Source organism: Triticum aestivum, chromosome 3A (genome assembly GCF_018294505.1).
Source record: "Triticum aestivum cultivar Chinese Spring chromosome 3A, IWGSC CS RefSeq v2.1, whole genome shotgun sequence".
Lineage (NCBI taxonomy): Eukaryota > Viridiplantae > Streptophyta > Magnoliopsida > Poales > Poaceae > Triticum > Triticum aestivum.
Genome location: NC_057800.1, coordinates 525,015,385 through 525,038,332, shown reverse-complemented (window position 1 = coordinate 525,038,332; position 22,948 = coordinate 525,015,385).

Below are 22,948 nucleotides of genomic sequence, written 5' to 3'. Positions count from 1 at the left end.
AAGTTGGTAAGGGCAAGGAGATCGCCTACTTCGTGAAGATCTACCAGAGTGAGTCAAGTCCTTCGTGGGTGATGGCCATGGTGGGATAGACAAGGTTGCTTCTTCGTGGACCCTTCATGGGTGGAGCCCTCCGTGGACTTACACATCCTTTACCCCTCGTAGGTTGAAGTCTCCATCAACGTGGATGTACGATAGCACCACCTATCGAAACCACACCAAAAATATCCTTGTCTCCATTGCGTTTGCCTTCTCCAAGCCCATCATTTTACCTTCATATGCAATGTTTTACTTTCCACTGCTACACTCTTAGAATTGCTTGTGTAGGTTGATTTATTGACTTGTGCTAGTTGCTAAAATCTGCCCACTACTAAAATTGGGAAAATGTTAGATTTTTATTTAGTCAAGGAGTTTAATCACCCCCTCTAGACATACTTTCAACCCTAAAAGTGGTGTCGGAGCTTTGGTCTCCTTTTTCCTTGATTTCCATAGCTTTGGTGATCATAGCCTTGGTTTCATGACCTAGGAGAGTATGGCGTCTAGTGAGGGAAATTACCACCGTAGAGGCCCTTACTTTGATGGTACTAATTTTGTTAGTTGGAAGCATAAGATGAAAATGCATATTCTTGGTCATAACCTCGTCGTTTGGGCTATTGTGTGTATTGGCTTGCAAGGTAAATTCTTCGAGGATGGAAAAGAACCGGATCGGGAAGCGACATCGGAGGAAATGAAGATGTTGCAATACAATGCTCAAGCTTGCGATATTGTCTTCAATGGATTGTACCCTGAAGAATTCAACAAAATCAGCCATCTTGAGAATACAAAGGAAATTTGGGAAACTTTGGTTGATATGCATGAAGGTACCGAGTGCGTCAAGGTATCCAAGTTGGATGTGGTTCAAAGTCAACTTGAAAGTTCAAGATGAAGGATGGTGAAGGAGTCGCCGAAATGTACTCTAGGCTTGCTCTCATCACAAAATGGGATTGCCAGCTTAGGAAGTGAAGAGATGACCGACAAATTCATCATCAAGAAGATCCTAAGAGCCTTGGATGGAAAATATGATATCGTATGCACCTTGATCCAAATGATGCCCAATTAAAAAGATCTCAAGCCCACTGAAGTCATTGGTAGAATTGTTGCTCATGAGATGTCACTCAAGGATAAGGAAGAGCTCCACAATAAATCAAGTGGTGCTTACAAAGCTTCAAGTAATGCTCGTACAACATTGAGAGAGAAGCAAGTCTCCAATGAAGAACTGAGATTAATGGTGAAGAACTTCAACAAGTTCTACAAGAATATAATCAAGGAGAGAAGCTCCAAGTCAAGGTCCTACAATGACAAAAGATCTTCTAGTAATGATCGTAATTTCTACAATTGTGGAAGACCCGGACACTACTCCACTGAGTGTACGGCTCCCTATAAGAAAAGAGAAGATTTACCAAAAGGAGGAGTAGAAGAGATGAATCACCTCCAAGAGAGAGAAGGAGCATAGATGATCATTATGAATGAAGACCCTCTCGTAGAAGCAAGGATTCGAAAAAGAAGGACAAGTCATCAAAGGGCTACACAAGATGAAGACATCAAGCTCGCGTTGGTGAATGGGTATCCGTATCCGGTTCCGACTCCAACAACTACTCCGAGAGAAGCTATCACTCCAACTCCGAATATACTCAGGATGAAGGTGTTGTCGGTCTTGCACTTGTGTCATCCAACTCCTATGACATATTTTACTCACCAAATGAAGGAATTGGAAGATGCTTCATGGCTAAAGGCCCTAAGGTATCACACCCCGAGTATGTTGATTTCAATAGTGATGAAGACAATTTGCTAGGTGATGATGATTTACTTGTTGACAACACTAGTGACGAAAACTATGATGAACTTGCAAGTAATCATTCTAATCAAGATGAAATGAATGACAATGATAAGAAGGAGATTGAATGTCTAACTAAAGAACTAAACACTCTTAAGTTAGCTCATGAAACAACTCTCGAGGATCATAGAGAGCTCCTAAGGACTCATGAGAAGCTACGCTTCAAGAAGCTAAATCTAGGGCAAGAGCATGAGTTCCTAAAAGTTATCAATGATGATATTCGAAAGAAGAATTCTTCTTATCTTGCCAAACGTATCCTCTTGGCTACTTATATGCCACAAGTAAAATCTAGCAATAAGAGCAAGAAAGATTCTTCCTCTAGTAGTAACAATAATCATTTTAAATCCAATATTGTTGCTTCTAGTAGTTCTCTTGATTCCACTAATGATCCTCTTGACCAAGTTACACTTGAGCAAGAAAATAGCTTATTGAGGGGAATTATAGAGAAATGTGTTTACGCCTTGCCAAAAGTAAGCAATTTGAGGAAATTGTGCGCGAGCAAGGAAGGCACCGGAAGAATCAAGGTGTTGGTTTTGAACGAAAGTTCAATGCCAATGATGTTGAGTGGGAAGAAGATCAACACCCCAAGACGAAGTATGTTCCTCAACAAGAGAAGTATGACCCCACTTCTTTAAAGGGAACACAATCTCAAGACGATCTTCCACCACTAGACCACAAGCTAAAAGGCAAGGACAAGCTTCAAGAAGAGATTGACTCATTTGAAGAAGCTCCTAAGGCCATGGTCAAGTGGGTTCCCAAGACTACATCAATCTCTACTTCATCAAGTACGACTACAACTCCAAGGATTCCCATCAAGTTGATGTGGATCCCAAAGAAGAAGAACTAGAGTGTTCTTGAGGGTGACTCCGCCAACATACTTCACTCATATTCGTTTTGGCGAGGACTTGTGCAATCAACTTTCATATCTTGCACTAGTTCATTAGGTCACAAACCCTCTGGTTGGTAAGACAAGGGACAAGGTAACCTAATCCTTTCATGGACATCATCATATGTGTAATTCACTCTATGTCTATGGATATCCTTGTATGTTCCTTGTGGGACTAACCCTGTAGGTATTGAAAGTGCAATACTCTAATGGATTGCTCCAAAAGATCTATATAAACATTGAGCATCCACATCTACATGAAGTCATCACCGAAAAAACCCAAGGTTATTTCATCCCTCTTAGGAGGGATATCACATCTAGGGGGAGCTTTGCTCTAAGAATTGAGCTAAATCAACCCTAATGGTGTGAACACATCAATGCTTTATGTAAAAGTTGTAACCCCACTTGTGCTTAAACGATGAGTATGACCTACGATCAAATGTTCTCATTTGACTCCTCAGTCAATATACTCATATATAGATGACCTAGTCATCGCCAATTGCTTGATAGATGCTAGAAGTGTTTGTGCATGCTTTGTCACATATTTGATTTGCTATATTATTGTGTGAGCATGTTGGTTGCATAATTTCTCCATTCGAGGACATCCATTTGTGGTTTTGATTGTTTGGTTTTTATTGGCCAAATGGATGGACAAGAATGCCTAAGAACCTCCTCTAGCTATCTATGCCTTTTCTCTTCTCAAACTCTATTCATGCTACATCACAAAAATTTGAACAAGTCTTTTTCGGACCCTCCAGGAGAGGAGCACGCGGAGCCACTGATCCGTCAAGGGCTACCTTCCAAAATCTTCTTGTGGATTTTGGCTAGACCAACAAACTCATATTTGGGCCCACCGAAACCACTAGATTGATCTAGGTTTTCATCTCAGTGATGCCGATTGGAACGACTCGGTCTCACCCAGTTGCAGTAAGTACACACAATTTTGCATCTCGGTGCCACCGAGATATTCCATTCGGTGCCACCAACAGCGTATGGGTATATATATCCATGGCCCGTTCGGTTGAAAAAATCCTTCAAACCTCTCGAGCCTCCGCCCCCATTGCTGCCACCCCTTGGTCTCCAGGTCGTCACCGTCTCCACCTGTGCGCCTCCATCGCAGGTCTCCGCCAACGTTAATGGATTTCTCCACCGTCGTTGCCGCCATAGTGAACCATCACCGAGTTAGGGTATGGTTCGACCACTTTGTGCCTATTTCCCCTTTCAATTCATTGCACAAAGCTTTGCCTACTTTCTTTCCACGTGCGAAATCATTCTATCCAGCAAAAAGTTCCTTTAGGTTAGATTCGATGAAAAATCTTAGGGCTAGGTTTCCACCAAGCTCATCTCAGACCGACCGAAATGGAGTTTTCGGTCCCACCGATTGGTGCTGGCCATTGCACTAAGTACAAGTCGATCTGACCGAAGCATATTGATTAGTGAGACCAAAAGCAAATTCTCTGTGAAACCCTAGCATCTCGGAGTCATCGAACTGCAACTCGGTCTGACCAATGCTGCATGTTTAGACTCTGTTAAGTGCTTCGGTGTCACCGAGATTTTCATATCGGTAGCTCCAAAATGTTTTCTGCAGAAAACTAAAACTAAGATTTTGACTCAATTTTTTGCAAAACAAGCTGCTTTATGTGATGCTCATCTACTCCGCCCGTACCCATCTATTCACAGGGTCAGTTTGCAAGCATGTCTGAGGCAAGTGGCAGCCAGAACAAGTCAGAGGAGCAAGTTAATCTCAGTGAGGGCACAATTCCAAGTGGAAACTATGATGAAGGCAGTAGAAGCACTCCCAGCAATCTACCTAAAGTTGCCACTAGACAAAGAAAGAAGAGAACCTCACACAGTGAGGATGAAGATTTTGCTGTTGAGGAAGAAGTGACCTCAAAGAAGAAAGTGCTCAGGAAGGAGTATGTTGCAGTTGCTGCCACCAAGCCAGGTCTTCAAAAGAAACCTCCTGCCAGGAGATCTCCCATGTCTAAGGCCAGAAGGTCAACTGCTACACAAGAGACCATGGAGTTCACTCTTGAGCCAAGAGAGGAAGGAGAAGTTGCAGATGGCAAGAAGAAGAGAAAGGAGAGAGTCAAGAAAACCATTGCCAGAGTGATTGGCAGACCATCCATGATGAGGGATGATTATGAGGATGAGGAGGAGGAGGAACCTATTGCACCCCCATTCAAACCTCAGAAGTTAATGGCAGATGCCATTAAGACTGGTGCACCCTCCAAGCCCAAGTCAAAAGCTCCACTTGCTGCACCCAAGACTATAGCTCCAAAGAGATCCACCAGGAACATTCATGTTGTAGAGAAGAACAAGGCCCCAGTGCCAGAAGTTCAAGAAGATGAGGAACCCCAAGTGCTCAGAAAATTGAAGCCCAAGATTCCGGACCATGATGATGGACATCTAGCTAGTGGCTGAGAACATGAAGTTGAGGAAGGGCAGTGGTCTGAGACTATGGAGGAAAACTGATCCATATGCTACAAGGATAAGGATTGTTGTTGATTATCGTTTCCACACCAGAGAACATCAAGACTTCTAGGAGACAGTTTTGCTTGACAAGAAGCCAATTGTGAGTGATATGAAGTGGGTGGATTGGAAGTACATAGATGCCAATGAGGACTACTTCCCCGGCGTTCATGAGAGCTTCTAGTTGACTGGAATTGATGACTTTGTTGACAAGAGCTCACCAAGTGGAATGATGAAATGGTGATACAATTTTACTCCACTAGACACTTCAATCCAGATGGGAAGATTGTGTGGATGACCCAGGGCACCAGATGTTGGGAAACGTAGCATGCAATTTCAAAAAAAATTCCTACACTCACGCAAGATCTATCTAGGAGATGCATAGCAACGAGAGGGGGAGAGTGTGTCCACGTACCCTCATAGACCGAAAGTGGAACCGTTTAAGAACGCGATTGATGTAGTCGAACTTCTTCTCGTTCTGGCCGATCAAGCACCGAACGTACGGCACCTCCGAGTTCCGCACATGTTCAGCTCGATGACGTCCTTCAAACTCTTGATCCAGCAAAGTGTCGAGGGAGAGTTTCGTCAACACGATGGCGTGGTGACAGTGATGGTGAAGTGGTCTGTGCAGGGCTTCGCCTAAGCACTACGTGAATATGATCGGAGGTGTAAACTGTGGACCAAGGTGCCGCACACGGCTAATAGATGTTGTTGTGTTATATATATATAGGTTGGAGGGGAGGGGAGGCAGCCAAGGGAGTGCAACAAGTAGGAGGAATCCTACTTGGGCGCCTCCCAATTCGGCCTCCCCCTTTCCATATTCATCCGGAGGGGGAAGGAAGGAGAAGGGAGGAGGGAAGGAAGAGGGAGGCCGAATCCCTCCCCTTCCTTCTCTCTTCCCCTTCTTTCCTTCTCCTCCTATTCAGCCTATATGGGGCGCACCAGCCCCTTAGGGCTGGTCTGTCCCCCTCTTGGCCCATTAGGCCCATATAGTTGCCAGGGGGTGCCCGGAACCCCTTTCGGTGACCCGATATGTACCTGGTACCTCCAGAACAATTCCGGTGTCCGAATATCATCGTCCTATATATGAATCTTTACCTCTCGACCTTTTCAAGACTTCTCGTCATGTCCGTGATCTCATCCGGGACTCCGAACAACATTCAGTCACCAAATCACATAACTCATATAATACAAAATCGTCATCGAACGTTAAGTGTGCGAACCCTACAGGTTCAAGAACTATATAGACATGACCGAGACACCTCTCTGATACGTCTCCAACGTATCTATAATTTTTGATTGTTCCAGGCTGTTATATTATCAATCTTGGATGTTTTATAATCATTATATAGTCATTTTATATCATTTTTTGGTACTAACCTATTGACATAGTGCCAAGTGCCAGTTGCTATTTTTCCATGTTTTTTACATCACAGAAAATCAATATCAAACGGAGTCCAAATGCCACGAAACTTTACGGAGAATTTTTATGGGCAAAAAGGAACACAACGGGCCCTAGCTGCGCTTGGGGGTGCTCTGAGGGGGGCACAACCCACCAGGGCGTGCCAGGAGGCCCAGGCGCCTCTTTGCACTATAAATACCCCCGGACCGCCTCTTTGCACTATAAATACCCCAAAAATCCCAGAACCCTAGGGGAGTCGACGAAATATTCATCCAGTCGCCGCAGAGTCCAGAACCACCAGATCCAATCTAGACACCATCTCAGATGGGGTTCACCACTTCCATTGGTGCCTCTCCGATGATGTGTGAGTAGTTCTTTGTAGACCTTCGGGTCCGTAGTTAGTAGCTAGATGGTCGCATCTCTCTCTCTCTCTTGATTCTCAATACAATGGTCTCTTGGAGATCCATATGATGTAACTCTTTTGCGGTGTGTTTGTTGGGATCGGTGAACTTTGATTTTATGACCAGATCTATCTTTTTATATCCATGAAATTATTTGAGTTTCTTTGATCTCTTTTATGTATGATCTCTTATATCCTCGTATTTCTTCTTCGATATTTGGGTTTTGTTTGGCCAACTTGATCTATTTATCTTGCAATGGGAAGAGGTGCTCTGTAGTGGGTTCGATCTTCCGGTGCTTGATCCCAGTGACAGAAAGGGAAACAACATGTATGTCTCGTTGCTTCTAAGGATAAAATGATGGGGTCTATGTCTACATTGATAGATCTTGTCTACATCATGTCATCGTTCTTATTGCATTACTCCGTTTCTCCATGAACTTAATACACTAGATGCATGCTGGATAGTGGTCGATGTGTGGAGTAATAGTAGTAGATGCAGGCAGGAGTCGGTCTACTAATCTTGGACGTGATGCCTATATAACGATAATTGCCTGGATACCGTCATAATTATTTGAAGTTTTGTCAATTGCCCAACAGTAATTTTTTTACCCATCGTTTGCTATTTTTCTCGAGAGAAGCCACTAGTGAAACCTACGGCTCCCCGAGTCTTCTTTCTCATATATTTGCCTTTGCGGTCTACTTTTGTCTTGCATTTATTTTCAGATCTATTAATCCAAAACCCCAAAAATACCTTGCTGCACTTCATTTTTTGCGATCTATTTATTTAATCTATTACAACTTTCTCTCGTTTGTGCACTATTTCTGGCGCCGTTACTCGAAAGGGATTGACAACCCCTTTAACACGTCGGGTTGCGAGTGGTTGTTATTTGTGTGCAGGGACTGTTTGCGTTGTGTTGCTTGGTTCTCCTACTGGTTTGATAACCTTAGTTTCATATTTGAGGGAAATACCTACCGCCATTGTGCTGCATCATCCCTTCCTCTTTGGGGAAATACCGACGTGGCTTCAAGCGGCATCAAAAGGAATATCTGGCGCAGTTGCCAGGAGGATATTCAACATATACTAGGTTCCTAATCACAAATCTCATCTCCTCGCAATTTACATTATTTGCCATTTTCCTCTCGTTTTCCTCTTCCCCACTTCACAAAAATTTGTCGTTTTATTCGCCTCTCTTTTCCGTTCATCGTTTTCTTGCCGGATCTATCTTTGTGTGCAATCTTGTTTGCTGTTACTTTCATTATGGATAGTTCTCCCTCTATTGCTTGCACTCCCGAGAACGAGGTTCACAACTTTAAACAAAAGGGAGGAGAAATTCTAAAATATGTTTGGTATCGAATTTGCAAGGCTCATAATAGATCTATTCGTAAGCAATCTACCGTTGTTCTTCTTCGTTGCTTTCATGTTGGCATCACCACTTGGTATAGATTTGTCCTTGATATGATTACCGGTGGAAATTTCTTGATGTGTCCCACTCTTGATGCTTTTTATGCTATGGGAAATTTATTAGGATCACCACCTCTCATGATTAATGAAACAACTTTGACTCTTGAGCATGTTATGGAAAGACTAGATGCTATTGAGAAGAAAATGCTCACCGAAGATCATATGGAAATTATAGATAAAAAGTTGCATAATTTTGCCACTAATATTGGGTCAATAGCGGGAGATATTTTTAAGTTGTTAAAAGAGAAGGGTACCATAATCCATGAAAGAATAGAAGAAAGTCCGTCTCGGATTGATAAATTAGAGGAAATCTTTAGTAATCCAAGAACGGCTTTTGCTTCCGCTAAAACTATCGAGAAAACTCCCATAAAGAGTGGTAGATCCAAGAACAAGGGTGCAACTTCTAGTAAAAATAATAAAGGAGATCTTAAGATGATTAGTATTCACCCGGATTTTGTTGAAGTGATAAGAGATCCTTTTTGCAAGAATGAATTCCTTCAATGTATTCCTATAAGTATTTTTATTGAAAATCTTTATGCTAAATCTCTAAAGGACCCTAAGTGCTTGATTGAAGAGTTGGACAAAGATGACAAAACTTAGATCCTTCTTTATGCCTAGCTAAGGGCGTAAAGCTATAGCGCTTGTTGGGAGGCAACCCAATGAATAAAATTTATTTCTACTTTTTGCTTCCTGTTTTTGAGTGTTAGCACAATTATACTACTGTTATGATTGTGTTTTTTATGTTTTAATTAGTGTTTGCGCCAAGTAAAGCCTTTAGGATTTTCTTGGGTGATAGTTGTTTGATCTTGCTAAAAAAACAGAAACTTTTATGTTCAAGAAATTAATTTTCATTTTTTACCAGAGAGCGATAAAATACCCATTCCACTTGAAGTAGATCAATATACAAATTGCTCAGGCCTCCTAATTTTTCAGAATTTTTGGAGTTACAGAAGTATTCGAAATAGTCAGATTGCTACAAACTATTCTATTTTGACAGATTCTGTTTTCTTTGTGTTGTGTGCTTATTTTGATGGCTCTATGGTTTTCTTTGATGAGTTTTTGCCATAGAAAAGTTGGAATAAAGTAGATATAATACAAAAACAAAATGTGAATTGGTTTGATACAGTACCTATAGTAGTGGTTTGCTTTCTTATAATAACGGATCCCACGAAGGTTTTGTTGAATTTTGTGTGATTGAAGTTTTAAAGTTTTGGGTTATCTTACGATGGATGAAGGAAGGATGGAAGAGCCTAAGCTTGGGGATGCCCCAGCATCCCAAGCTATTATCCAAAATGAGCAACCAACTAAGCTTGGGGGTGCCCCCAAGTGGCATGCCTGCTTTCTTCCAACGATCATTGGTATTTTACTCAAAATTATATTTTTATTCGTCACATGATATGTGTTTTGCTTGGAGCGTCTTGTATGTTATGAGTCTTTTCTTGTTTTATTTTGTGTTTTAAGTCATCAATCCTTGCTGGACACACCTATTTGGGAGAGCCAAATCATGTCATGACTTGTTAAAATTTCTCTCTATGCTTCACTTAAATTTTTATGAGCAATGGACTTGCTGTAGTGCTTCACTTATATCTTTTTGAGCATGGTGTGCTTAGTATTTTTGAATAAATTCTCTCTTGCTTCACTTAGATTTATTTGAGAGTTAGTAAAATTTTCAAGAACTTCTCTCTTGCTACACTTAAATTATTTTCAGAGAAAGAAGAAATATTATGCTCATGACCTTCACTTATATTTGTTTGAGCTTGTCAAAAGCAACATATGAAAATTGGTCCCAAAGTGATAGATGTCCAAGAAGGATATAATAAAAACTTTCATGAAGATCATTGGACAAAATAAACTTGATTCTTAGTAATAGTTTTGAGATATTATGATGTGATATGTGAGTTATGTTGATGAGTAATTATGCTTTAGTAAGAATATTGGTGTTAAGGTTTGTGATTCCCTATGCAAGTACGAAAGTCAATAGTCATGCAATGAAATTATATCCTACTTGTGGTGCATTATTCGATGTTATTTATGCTTAATGCTTGCTTATGAGATTATCCATTTCTTGGTTGGTTTCTTCTCAATCTTTTGCTAGCCTTCATTTTGCACAAAGTCTGGTCACTACTTGTGCGTCCAAAATCCTTTAAACCAGTTTTGCCACATGAGTCCATTGTATCTACCTATATGCGGTATTCTTTTGCCATTCTAAGAAAAATTGCATCTGCCATCTCTAATTTTCAAAATAAACTTATCTTTTGTGTGTTTGTTTCACTTGCGGAGCAGTGAGGGGTGGCTAATATTTTCCATGCTACATGTGTTATTCTCACGATGAGTGTTTATTCACTTGTCATTGCACGAGAGTAAGGCAAAGGTATTAGGGATGCCCAGTCCTGAAATTCAAAAGAAAATGAATTTACTTTATCTTGTCAAATAATAAATTCCTTGGAAATTGTTGTTATGGAGGGCACCCGTGGATACAGTTAGCCATGGAAAGTGAAAGTATGGTGGAAAAGGGAATAAAATTTATTTTCTGTTCGGGAACCGCCTATGATATATCTAAGCATGGAAAGTATTGGGAACTCTAAGTCGTTTTCGTTGGTGGGATGGATACACCTCCCAAAATGTTTTTATCTCTAAGTTTATTGCTTTGAGCTCTGGCACCTCTACAAATCCCTACTTCCCTCTGTGAAGGGCCTTTCCTTTACTTTATGCAATTTTTATTTTTGAATTTGAGTCTCCATGTTCTCTTATAGAAGCACCAACTAGGAGGCAATATGATCGTACTTAAGTATTGGGTGTAGCTAATATTCGAGAGTGTTTCATGAGTGGATCAATGTTTGAGCATGATGGGCTAGGGATAACTCATTTTAGCATTGATATTTTGAAAGACATGGTTGCTTGTTGATATTCTTAAGTATCTAAATTATCATGTCAAAAGTAGACTATTGCTTTGAACAATATAAAAGTCCAAATGTCCATGCTATAAAGAAAAGAAATATGATATGACATGTTAGGCAGCATTCCACATCAAAAATTCTGTTTTTATCACTTACCTACTCGAGGACGAGCATGAGTTAAGCTTGGGGATGCTGATACGTCTCCAACATATCTATAATTTTTGATTGTTCCATGCTATTTTATTATTAATCTTGGATGTTTTATAATCATTTTACAGTCATTTTATATCATTTTTTGGTACTAACCTATTGACATAGTGCCAAGTGCCAGTTGCTGTTTTTTCCATGTTGTTTACATCGCAGAAAATCAATATCAAATGGAGTCCAAATGCCATGAAACATTACGAACAATTTTATGGGCCAAAAGGAACACAACGGGCCCTGGCTGCGCCTGGGGGGTGCTCCGAGGGGGACACAACCCACCAGGGCACGCCAGGAGGCCCAAGCGCGCCCTGGTGGGTTGTGCTCACCTCGGGTGCCCCCGGACCGCCTCTTTGCTCTATAAACACCTCAAAAATCCCAGAACCCTAGGGGAGTCGACGAAATATTCATCCAGCCCCTGTAGAGTCCAGAACCACCAGATCCAATCTAGACACCATCTTGGATGGGGTTCACCACCTCCATTGGTGCCTCTCCGATGATGCCTGAGTAGTTCTTTGTAGACCTTCGGGTCGGTAGTTAGTAGCTAGATGGCTTCATCTCTATCTCTTGATTCTCAATACAATGGTCTCTTGGAGATCCATATGATGTAACTCTTTTGCGATGTGTTTGTTTGGATCGATGAACTTTGAGTTTATGATCAAATCTATATTTTTATATCCATGAAAGTACTTGAGTTTCTTTGATCTCTTTTATGCATGATCTCTTATAGCCTTGTATTTCTTCTCCGATATTTGGGTTTTGTTAGGCCAACTTGATCTATTGATCTTGCAATGGGAAGAGGTGCTTTGTAGTGGGTTCGATCTTACGGTGCTTGATCCCAGTGATAGAATGTGAAACGACACATATGTATCATTGCTACTAAGGATAAAACGATGGGGTCTATCTCTACATAGATAGATCTTGTCTACATCATGCCATTGTTCTTATTGCATTACTCCATTTCTCCATGAACTTAATACACTAGATGCATGATGGATAGCGGTTGATGTGTGGAGTAATAGTAGTAGATGCAGGCAGTAGTCGGTCTACTAATCTTGGACGTGATGCCTATATATTGATCATTGCCTGGATATCATCATAATTATTTGAAGTTTTGTCAATTGCCCAAGAGTAATTTGTTCACCCACCGTTTGCTATTTTTCTCGAGAGAAGTCACTAGTGAAACCTACGCCCCCCGGGTCTTCTTTCTCATATATTTGCCTTTGCGATCTACTTTTCTCTTGCATTTATTTTTAGATCTATTAATCCAAAAAACCCAAAATACCTTGTTGCACTTTATTTTATTTGTGATCTATTTATTTAATCTATTACAACTTTCTCCCGTCCGCGCACCATTTCTGGCGCCGTTACCCGAAAGGGATTGACAACCCCTTGAACACGTCAGGTTGCGAGTGGTTGTTATTGTGTGCTGGGGCTGTTTACGTTGTGTTGCTTGGTTCTCCTACTGGTTCTATAACCTTGGTTTCATATCTGAGCGAAATGCCTACTGCCGTTGTGCAGCATCATCCCTTCCTCTTTGGGGAAATACCGACATGGCTTCAAGCAACATCACTCTCTGGTCAATAACCAACAGCGGAACCTGGATGCCCATATTGGTTCCCACATATTCCACGAAGATCTTTATCGGTCATACCGTAATGATAACATACGTTATTCCCTTTGTCATCGGTATGTTACTTGCCCGAGATCGATCATCGGTATCTTCATACCTAGTTCAATCTCGTTACCGCCAAGTCTCTTTACTCGTTCCGTAATACATCATCCCGCAACTAACTCATTATTCACATTATTTCCAAGGTTATTATGATGTGCATTACCGAGAGGGCCCAGAGATACCTCTTCGGTACTCGGAGTGACAAATCCTAATGTCGATCTATGCCAACCCAACAAACACCTTTCGAGATACCTGTAGAGCATCTTTATAATCACCTAGTTACGTTGTGACGTTTGATAGCACACAAGGTATTCCTTCGGTATCCGGGAGTTTCATAATCTCATAGTCAAAGGAATATGTATATGACATGAAGCAAGCAATAGCAATAAAACTTAATGATCATTATGCTAAGCTAACGGATGGGTCTTGTCGGTCACATCATTCTCCTAATGATGTGATCCCGTTCATCACATGAAAACACATGTCTATGGTTAGGAAACTTAACCATCTTTGATTAACAAGCTAGTCTAGTAGAGGCTTACTAGGGACACTGTGTTTTGTCTATGTATCCACACATGTATCAAGTTTCCGGTTAATACAATTCTAGCATGAATAATAAACATTTATCATGATATAAGGAAATATAAACTAAAAACTTTATTATTGCCTCTAGGGCATATTTCCTTCAGTCTCCCACTTGCACTAGAGTCAATAATCTAGATTACATTGTAATTATTCTAACACCCATGGAATCTTTGTGCTGATCATGTTTTGCTCGTGGAAGAGGCTTAGTCAACGGGTCTACCACATTCAGATCCGTATGTATTTTGCAAATATCTATGTCTCCCTCCTTGACTTGATCACGGATGGAGTTGAAGCGTCTCTTTATGTGTTTGGTTCTTTTGTGAAATCTGGATTCCTTCGCCAAGGCAATTGCTCCAGTATTGTCACAAAAGATTTTCATTGGACCTTATGCACTAGGTATTACACCTAGATCGGATATGAACTCCTTCATCCAGACTCCTTCATTCGGTGCTTCCGAAGCAGCTATGTACTCCGCTTCACACGTAGATCCCGCCACGACGCTCTGCTTGGAACTGCACCAACTAACAGCTCCACCAGTCAATATAAATACGTATCCGGTTTGTGACTTAGAGTCATCCGGATTTGTGTCAAAGCTAGCATCGACGTAACCATTTACGATGAGCTCTGTGTCACCTCCATAAACGAGCAACATATCCTTAGTCCTTTTTAGGTACTTCGGGTGTTCTTGACCACTGTCCAGTGGTCCACTCCTGGATTACTTTGGTACCTACCTGCTAGACTTATAGCAAGGCACACATCAGGTCTGGTACACAGCATAGCATGCATGATAGAACCTATGGCTGAGGCATAGGGATGACTTTTGTTTTCACTCTATCTTCTATAGTGGTCGGGCATTGAGTCTGACTCAACTTCACACCTTGTAACACAGGCAAGAACCCTTTCTTTGACTGATCTATTTTGAACTTCTTCAAAACTTTATCACGATATGTGCTTTGTGAAAGTCCAATTAAGCGTCTTGATCTATCTCTATAGATCTTGATGTCCAATATATAAACAGCTTCACCGAGGTCTTTCATTGAAAAACTCTTCTTCAAGTAACCTTTTATCATTTCCAATCAACAATATGTAATCCACATATAATATTAGAGATGCTATAAAGCTCCCACTCACTTTCTTGTAAATACAAGCTTCTCCAAAAGTTTGTATAAAACCATATGCTTTGATCACCTCGTCAAAGTGTATATTCCAACTCCGAGATGCTTGCACCAGTCCATAAATAGATCGCTGGAGCTTGCACACTTTGTTAGCACCTTTAGGATCGACAAAACCTTTAGGTTGCATCATATACAACTCTTCTTTAAGAAATCCATTAAGGAATGCAGTTTTGACGTCCATTTGCCAGATTTCATAATCATAAAATGCGGCAATTGCCAGCATGATTCAGACAGACTTAATGTAACATCCCAAATTTTCAATTTGGAATGTTATACACTAGATCATCATTGCATATCATGTTTTATTGCTTTTCCGTTCCGTAATCCTCGAAAATCCTAAGCAACTCAAGGACCCTCGGAGAGAGTTGGGGATTTCCCGGTTTTCATATTTGATTCTTTTATCAAATTTTGAAACGAGGATTTTGGTTTAAATTATTTTTCTCTCCGAAAATATTTCATATTAAAATACAAGAGAGGAGATAATATGACTTATCCAAAATAAATGAAATAATGGAGGAAAAATATTACAATAAAATATTTGTTCTATTTGGATTTTTTTTTGCAATTTTGTTTGCATTAGAAAAATTGCACATTTTCAAAATTGCATTTTAGGACCAAGAAAATGTTCATCTCGTTCTAAATATTTTATTTAGACGGTGAAAATTTATTTTGGCATTTTTAGATTTTTATTTATTTTTTAGGATTTTATTTCGGTCGGCGAAATTATTTAAAAAAAGTTCCCGCGCCCGACTGGGCCTAAGGCCCAGCCGAGCCAGGCCGCCGCCGCCACCTTCCCCGCGTGCGCCGCCACCGCCGACTCGGACGAGGAGTCCAAGCCGGACTCCACCGCCGCCGCCTTGGCCCCTCCTCCAAGTCGCCCCACCCCGCCCCTTTATATACGCGCCGCCCGAGCCCCCCACCCCCACAGCCACCGCCGCCCCGCGCCAAGCCACCGCCGCCCCGCGCCGCCTAGCCACCGCCGCCCCGCGCCGCCTAGCCCCGCCGCGCCTAGCCGCCGTCGCCGTAGCCGAGCGCCTCCGCCGCCTTGCCGCCGCCGCCCTCGGGAGCCGCCGCTCTGCCGCCGCACCTCGCCTCGCCGGACCTCTCGCCAGAGGTAGTCGCCGGACTCCGCCGCCGTTTTTTTATATAAAACCGTTCGGTTTTTTAGAAACCCTAGTTCCGTTTTTTGGATTCACCGGTTTTTCTCGGTTCTTCTAGTTAGCAGACGTTCGTCCGAACGTTCGTTTTCACGAACGGTTCTTCGTCCGTTAGATACAGCTAACGAACGCTCATTCATTAGTCTGTTCGTCAGTTTTCTTTTATCGGAATTATTCCATGATTTTTCTCTGATCGTGATTTCTGATCCGATCTTAGTTTCTGTTTATCTTTTCGCTCGTTAGTCGGAATCAGGCGATTCAAGCGCCTAGAGTTTCATCTCGAAACCATCTTTCCGTTTAACCAACTCAAACAAGTTTTCTCTACTGTAAAATTTGACCTAGTTTCAGATTAGTAAACGAAGCTTCTTTATTTCGTCGTTTGAGTTTCGTTGCTCCGTTTGATTTGATTCTTTTTGCGAACCGGAGTTCTTAATTTGAACTTTCTAGTCAACCTCTTTTATTTGAGTTTTGCTTGTGCATCGTTGCTTGTTACTTATGTATGCTATTGTTTGCTTGTGATAGAACACCCGGAGTGCGAAGCGTGCTACTACGAGTCCCTACGTTTCACAGATCGTCAGCAAGGCAAGTAACACTTTGATCATACCCCTTTATCAACCAGTTTTTATGCATTAGTTCCAATCCTCAAACATTGCATGATTAGGATGTCATTAACTTGTGGGTTGGGAAGTAGATGATGAGGTAGAACCTATTACCCTGTTACATTCAAACCCTTGGGAGTTACTCTACGTGTTGCTTATAATACTATGCTATGCTATGCTCGTAGACGTGGTTTGGGTTTGAGTGAAATCCATGACAGATGTGAGATTGTTAAATTAATGGTTCAACTTAAGGTGGCAACTTAATCAAACAACTGGGTGGATTGAGGCACCTGGAGTACCCAGTGTTGCCTGTATTTTTTTGGAAATCCCGGAGTACCCGTGTGATCTTCCTATGGACCGCCACCCAGGCTCAAAGGGAACTGAGATGATTCATGCTAGAAACTTCCGTGTGCAGCCACAAGCTATTATGGGCTCTAGCATAGTTGAGTAAGTTACGTGAAGCTCTTGAAGAGGCAGATCAGCAGGTAGTGGGATGTAGGTTTGGTATGGTCTGTCCGGAGTAGAGAGTTAATGTTTCTGAAAGACTGTGTCTCGGTCATCCGTTTCTCAAACACCCTGTAGTGCGAGAAATCCAACGGAGGAGATCGAGTCTTGTGGGGAAAAGTGCGCAAACCTCTGCAGAGTGTACAATCTAATCATGGTTAGCCGTGTCCCCGGTTATGGACAATTCTTGAGTATCTAGTACTTGGGTTATCACATGTATCTCATCATGTTTAATTAATATTGTTGGGTTGTTAATCACTTTAATTGGGATTGAGTTGGAGGAACCTTCTCAATGATGTTTCAACTACCATGATAGTTAAAATTAAAATCTATTCCTTTGTTGTAGGGAAAAATTGGCTTTTCGCAAAAACTATAAACCATAGAGCTTTCCACCAGCCATATATGCATATAGTGATAGCATTATTTTTTTCTTGCTCTACTGTGTTATGTTGCCAGCGTATTCCATGTGCTGACCCGTTTTCGGGCTGCAACGTATTATGTTGCAGACTTTTCAGACGAGGAGTAAGGTTCGTTAGGTCGTTGCCGTGCAGCTCAGCTATGCCGTTGGAGTTGATGGACTCACTTTATCTTCCAAGCCTTCCGCTGTTATCGTATTAGATGGCCTTAAGCCATATTATTGTAATAAGTTCTCTCTTGAGACATTCGATGTAATAAGTGTGTGATTGCTACTCTGTTATAAATCCTTCGAGTACTGTGTGTGTCAGCATTACCGATCCAGGGATGACACTGAAGCACAGAGACTTGACCATCTGAGGTCGGGTCGCTACAAGATGGTATCAGAGCACACGCTGAGTGTAGGACACGACCACTAAGATAAACCCTAGGTCACACCTCTCTTCTCATTTCTGACTCCTCTCCATTTTCTACTCTTTAGGATGACGGAGATGAAGAACAAGTTTGCACAACCGGATGAAGACACACCTTTTGGACGTCACTTGAAGGAAGTCACTAGGTACTTGAACATTGGAATACCAAGCTTCACCGGGACGTACAACGCCACTTTACCTGAAGAGGAGCGCTGGATGATTCAAGTACAAGTTCCAGGAAGGACGTTCTCGCCAACTTCTAAACCCATAGAGTTTTCTTTCGAAGCACCCACCTGGAGTCTAGGCAAGAGCATGGCAGCCCACATTACCATTGGACGCATTGGAGAAGTTTACAACAGGGAGCTTAAGGACACTATTTACCAAATATGTGGGCGCCGAGACGAGCAATGGGAAGTAATCAGCACCAGGAAGGATAGATCCATTGCAGCTTTCATCCAGGAGTTAAACCAGCACATCCGACGTCAGGAAAACCAGATGTGCGCGGACATGATGGACTTGAAGAAGGCGAAGACTAGGATCATCGAACTGGAGGAAGAACTCAAGTTTGCACGCGATGGATATGAGGAGGAAATCAAGACACTACTGGAGAAGAATGACGACCTAGTCAAGAAGATCAGAGTATTCATGGGAGGACCAGCACCGGGAGACGAAGACGAATATCCCACTTGCCCGGACAACTACATCATCATCGACGACACCGATTCCGATCCTAGTGATGATGACTATGAAGACGAAGCTGGAGCAGACATCATGGAGTCTTCCACCGATCAAAATTTCTAGATGACTACCATATATCACTAGTATTCCCCCATGTATTTAGTAGTAGTTGAACACTTGTGCGATAGTTCTAGATCGTTTGTATGCCCTTGCTTGATTGATTGAGTGGAATGATTGTGTTTGTCTCATGTGCATATGGGTAGTGTTTTCTCATTAGACCTCTTTTCTATTCTAATCCCTTCCATCTAAACCATTCAGATGCCTCCGAGATGTGACACCGGTTTTGCCTTCCCACCGGAGCTCACCCAGTTGATCCAACAGCAGAATATGTTGATGCAATTGCTAGTTCAGAATCAGGGCAACAACAACAACAACAACAACCCGCCGCCCGTGGACAACCTAGCCCATTTTCTAAGGTTACAGCCGCCGGTGTTTTCCAGTAGCACCGAGCCCATAGTTGCGGACGATTGGCTACGCCGTATTGGAAGGGAGTTGACCACCGCAGGTTGCACAGATGCTGAGAGAGTGCGCTTTGCCGCACATCAATTGGATGGACTAACAGCCTCATGGTGGGAGAATTACACAACCACTTTTCCTATAGCCAATGTCACTTGGGACCAGTTTCAGCAAGCTTTCCGCACAGCCCATGTCTCCACTGGAGCTATGCAAATGAAGAAGCGGGAGTTCCGCAACCTACGCCAGGGGAACCGTACTGTGGCTCAGTACGTGGATGAGTTTAGCAAGTTATCTCGCTACGCCCCTGATGATGTGGCCACAGATGCCGCGAAGCAGGAGAAGTTTATGGAAGGGCTGAATGATGAGATGAGTATGCAGTTGATGGTAGCAACCTTCAACAACTACCAGGAGTTGGTAGATAAGGCTCTTATGATTGAAGGGAAGCAGCAGCAGATTGAGAGCCGCAAGAGGAAGTATGGACAAGGGAAGTATAACTCAGGAGCTCAGCAGAAACCTCGCCTAACCCCGAACTCGGGAGGACTTGTTCATAACCATGGAGGTCACAACCACACTGGAGGAGGATCGCATAACCACAATGGTTCTAAGAATGGGAATGGGAACGGAACCAACAATAATCATAACCGCCCCAACCCAGCCACACCCGCCAAAAGGGACTTAAGTCATGTTACTTGTTTCAAGTGCGGGAAGACTGGACACTACGCCACGGAGTGCCCTGAAGGAAAGAATGGAAATGGAAATGGGAGCGCTGGGAAGAAGCCAAATCCATTCAACAAAGGACAAGTGAACCACGTTAACGTGGAGGAGGTTGAAGAGCAGCCGGACGCGGTAATAGGTAAGTTTTTGGTTAAGTCATTTACCGCTCTTGTTCTTTTCGATACTGGTGCATCGCATTCATACATATCAAGGGGATTCGTGGATAAGTTTAAACTACCAACCCAAACCCTTAGGACCCCTCTTTTAGTAAGTTCACCCGGAGCAGAGTATATGGCCAGCCGATGGTGTGACCAGATACCCTTAACCATTGGTACACATGTTTTTCCGTCCGACCTAATTATCTTGGAGTCACAAGGACTGGATGTGATATTGGGTATGGACTGGATGTCAAAGTTTGGAGGAAGCATTGACTGTGCTAGTAAGTCGATTTATCTCACCACCCCGGAAGGAAAAAGGATTAAGTATGTATCTAGGCATGTGCCTAGGAGGAGTCAAGTGAATGCCCTTACGGGAGTTGTTCAGGAGGAAGTGCCTGTAGTGAAGGATTACCCGGATGTTTTTCCAGAGGAGTTACCAGGCATGCCACCGGATAGAGACATTGAGTTTTTGATAGAGCTGTTGCCAGGTACAGGACCAATATCCAAGAGACCCTATCGGATGCCCGCAAATGATCTGGAAGAAATTAAGAAACAGATCAAGGAGTTATTGGAGAAAGGATACATCCGAAGAAGTTCATCACCTTGGGGAGCCCCAGTACTTTTGGTTGAGAAGAAGGATAAATCCCTGAGGATGGTTGTTGATTATCGAGCATTAAATGAAGTGACGATTAAGAACAAGTACCCACTGCCGATGATCAACGATCTGTTTGATCAGTTGCAAGGAGCTAAAGTGTTTTCGAAGATCGATTTGCGATCGGGGTATCATCAGTTGAAGATACGAGAGAAGGACATACCGAAGACAGCGTTCACAACACGATATGGATTATACGAGTACACGGTCATGTCATTTGGACTGACTAACGCCCCTGCCTATTTCATGAGCATGATGAACAAGGTGTTCATGGAGTATTTGGACAAGTTTGTTGTGGTGTTTATTGATGATATTATGGTATACTCGAAGAACGAGGAGGAGCACAAGGAGCATTTGCGCTTAGTTCTCGAGAAACTCAGGGAACACCAGTTGTATGCTAAGTTTAGCAAATGCGAATTTTGGTTGAAGGAAGTCGGGTTCCTTGGACATGTTATATCGGGAGAAGGTATAGCAGTAGACCCCAGCAAAATTCAGTCAGTCACTGAATGGTTGGCACCCACTTCAGTTAGCGAGATCCGCAGTTTTCTTGGACTCGCAGGATACTACCGGAGATTCATCGAGAATTTTTCCAAGATTGCAAAGCCAATGACTGAACTGTTGAAGAAGGATACTAAGTTTAAATGGACAGAAGATTGCGAGGCAAGTTTCCAGGAATTGAAGAAACGTTTGACTACAGCGCCAGTGCTAACACTGCCAGATATACATAAGGAGTTCCAAGTGTACTGCGATGCCTCACGCTTAGGACTTGGATGTGTGCTTATGCAGGACGGGAGAGTTGTTTCGTATGCCTCACGACAACTAAAACCTCATGAGTTGAACTATGCCACGCATGATTTGGAGTTAGCAGCCATAGTACATGCATTGAAGACCTGGAGACATTACCTTATTGGAAACCGTTGTGATGTGTACACGAACCATAAGAGTTTGAAGTACATTTTCACCCAGAAGGAACTGAACCTTAGACAGAGGAGATGGTTGGAACTTATAAAGGATTATGACATGAAGCTACACTATCATCCAGGAAAAGGCCAATGTCGTAGCAGACGCTTTGAGCTGGAAGAGTTATGCTAATATCCTTGAAAGTAAGGGACTGTCGAAGGAATTAGCAGAGAATATCATGGAACTTCGATTGGAGATTGTTCCTAGAGGATCCGTTGCAACAATGGAGGTCCAGTCGACATTGTTGGACAAGATTCGGGAAGCTCAGAAGGAGGACAAGGAGATTGCCGAGATAAAGGAGAAGATGGGCAAAGGAAAGACCAAAGGTTTTCGTGAGGATGAGCATGATACCTTATGGTTTGAGGACCGAATCTATGTGCCCAATAACCAGGAGATCAGGAAGTGAATACATCAAGAGGCCCATGACTCACCATACTCAATACACCCTGGAAACACCAAGATGTATTTGGATTTGAAGGAACGTTTCTGGTGGACCGGTATGAAGAAGGATATTGCCGAGTATGTAGCCGTATGTGATGTATGTCAGCGCGTGAAGGCAGAGCATCAGAAGCCAGCAGGACTGTTACAGCCTATGCCGATACCCGAATGGAAGTGGGATAAACTGGGCATGGACTTTATCACCGGATTGCCCAGGACCAAAGCAGGATATGATTCCATATGGGTAGTAGTTGATCGCTTGACCAAAGTAGCTCACTTCATCCCAGTGAAAACCACCTATACGAGTGCAAAGTTGGCCAAGATATATATGTCCAGGATCGTATGTCTGCATGGAGTTCCGAGGACCATCGTATCAGATCGAGGAACACAGTTTACCTCAAAGTTTTGGCACCAGTTGCACCAGACCCTGGGAACGAGATTGGAGTTTAGTACAGCATTTCACCCGCAGACGGATGGACAAACAGAGAGAGTCAACCAAATTTTGGAGGACATGTTGAGAGCCTGTGCGCTAGATTATGGATCTAGTTGGGATGACAATTTGCCATACGCAGAGTTTTCCTACAACAATAGCTATCAAGCCAGTTTGAAGATGGCACCATTTGAAGCCCTGTATGGACGAAGGTGCAGAACACCGTTAATGTGGGACGAGGTAGGAGACCGACAGTTGTTTGGACCAGACTTGATCAAGGAGTCTGAGGA